Source organism: Vigna unguiculata, unplaced genomic scaffold (assembly GCF_037176805.1).
Source record: "Vigna unguiculata cultivar grain cowpea cultivar isolate G323 ecotype 2 unplaced genomic scaffold, ASM3717680v1 ptg000063l, whole genome shotgun sequence".
Lineage (NCBI taxonomy): Eukaryota > Viridiplantae > Streptophyta > Magnoliopsida > Fabales > Fabaceae > Vigna > Vigna unguiculata.
In genome coordinates this window covers 84,847-87,487 of record NW_028196710.1, presented here as the reverse complement: position 1 = coordinate 87,487, position 2,641 = coordinate 84,847, and the positions used below count along the sequence as shown (strand labels likewise).

Below are 2,641 nucleotides of genomic sequence, written 5' to 3'. Positions count from 1 at the left end.
CAAAATTAGAAGGGATATATTTAAATTATGTGATTGGTCGTTCCTATAGAAATGATTTTTGAATTTGATAGGGACAAGAAACAAGAATTTATAACAATATATATTTATCTATCTATATCTTTATATAGATAGATAAATATATAAGAAAAAAAAGAAACAGAGTGTTCTTATTCAAAACGCCCTGTGATCTTCAACCAATTCTGTGCTGCAATATAATTACCGGGGGTGAGAGCTATAGCTTGTTTCCAATATTCAGCGGCTTGATTAAACCAAGACTCCGCAACTTCTGAGTCTCCCTGCCGAATGGCCTGTTCTCCTCGGTCGAAATAGGTGAGTCAATTCCTTTCCTTAGAACCGTACTTGAGAATTTCCTGACTCATACGGCTCAGTAGTCAATTCTTTTTTTGTTCTATTATCTTGAAGTTAACTAAAAGAAAAAAAGAAATTATTAATATGAGTTTCAAACTTTCATTTTTACTAATAAATAAAGAATTTCAAAGAATTTCATCTTTTTTTTTAGTTTTATCTTTTCTCCTACCTTCAGAAAAGGGAATCAAGCATTGGCATTAACGCCCTAATTCTAATTTTCTGAAAGGTAACTATCTCGATTTTATATATCATATACAAAAATATATGATAGATTCATTTCTATAGAATCTTGGTAAAAGTTTTTTCTTTCTTATCTTATAAGTTCTTATAAGTAAAGAGAAAATACTTTCTATCTTTGGGATTTGATACTACACCGCTGCTCAAAATACCAGGGGATCCTTTTTATTACATAAGTGGATTCCTGACTTCTTTATTTATCATGAGATAAGGAAGCAGTTTTTATTATATCGATTGAAAACCGTGTTAATTGATCCTTACGATGCTTCCTTTATCAATTAGATCTTTTATCCATAGAAAAAGAGGGTATCTAGACATATCGATTTCTTCATATTTTTACTTCTATGAAGTTTCTTTGCTACAGCTGATAAAAATCGTTGTTTTGAACGATATATATATGTAGAAAGCCTTTCTTATTTATAATTATTTATATTTCTATATTTCTTATATTAAAATTTGTGGATTTGCTTGTTCTTTTCTTTTTTCTTTCTATAGTGGAGATAGTCGCACGTAATGACAGATCACGGCCATATTATTAAAAGCTTGGGGTAAAAATGGGTTTCGTTCGAGCGCCCGAAAATAATATTCCAAAGCTTTAGTATGTTCTCCGTTACTTGTGTGAATAAGGCCTATGTTATAAAGTATATAACTTCGATCATAGGGATCAATTTCCAGTCGCATAGCCTCATAATAATTCTGTAAAGCTTCTGCATAATTTCCTTCAGATTGAGCTGACATCCGTTACGGTCGTCATTCGGTTCAAAGAATCTCCGCTCCAGAACTGTACGTGAGATTTTCATCTCATACGGCTCCCCCCTTATGTGTGTAATGAGAAAAATCCATCAAATCAAAAAATATTCCAGTATTCTCATTCTCAACTGAACAGAGCTAGTGTTTTTACAATAAATCTCTAGCCAACCTTCCTGTCAAAAATTATTTCTTAACATTAAGTATGTAGGTACTTGATAAAAAAAAATAAGAACTTCAACAATTTCTTTGTCCTCTACGCTGCTTAATTTCCTGGAATTAGTCACCTCAATAATCTTCGATGGTTCTATGGGTATCCAAAATATGAACGAGATGGATATTTATTGTCCCAACCATTCCTGTTAGTCCCAATCTCGATAAGCCATGGATATAGATAGATACAAAGTTTTCGTGTCCTTGATTCCCAAGCGTAGTGCTTCTTTCCCAATGTTGCCTATCAGTACTAGTAATTTGGGGTTGACCTAACCCCATAAGTATAGGTATAACCTTTCGCTTAATACTAGAAACCTAAAATTCAAGCATATAAGGCTTCATTAATCGAGGATACACGACAGAAGGAATTAATCCTTTTATTTACAAATTTCACCTTCAACACGCGTGGGGTTTTTCCATTCCATTTTTTTTTGACCGAAATCGGTCAAAAAAAATGGAATCAAATCACACCATCTCTGTAATAAGTGAATGCCCTTTTTTCTCCTGAAGTTGTCGGAATTATTCGTAATAAGATATTGGCTACAATTGAAAAGGTCTTATCTATAAAATTTTCATTTATCCGAGATCTAGGCATAGGTAGAAATCCATTCTATAATTTAATTAATCATGGTGTGAGAAATCAATCCCACAAATAAAGGAATTGTATAATTATAATACAGTGCGAAATAACGTAAAAATGAACTCATCAATCAAATTTGTTTATCCTAAGACCTTGTAGGAGGTTTTTTTTTAATTTTACTTTGTATTTTTATAGTTTGAATAGGTTTTATGCATTTATGAAAAATAGGATTGATTCACTATTCAACATTCAACCGGTTTCTGGGCATCATTATATAGGAGAGATGGCCGAGTGGTTCAAGGCGTAGCATTGGAACTGCTATGTAGGCTTTTTGTTTACCGGGGGTTCGAATCCCTCTCTTTCCGAATCTTTACCAAATTCATCAATATTACTCATCCCAATGCATACCATTATTTCATATTTCAAATTTGTTTGTTGATATGGACAACTTTATATTCCTCATTTTTCGGTAATACAAAAAATAGTGGATAACGG

At 32.4% G+C, this 2,641-nt stretch overlaps 1 non-coding gene across 1 annotated transcript; it reads left to right on the top strand.

Moving 5' to 3' along the window:
* Positions 1-2,423: 2,423 nt before the first annotated feature.
* TRNAS-GGA (transfer RNA serine (anticodon GGA)) lies at positions 2,424-2,511 on the top strand. Its single transcript has one exon. It is a non-coding gene; the product is annotated as a tRNA-Ser (tRNA).
* Positions 2,512-2,641: the final 130 nt, after the last annotated feature.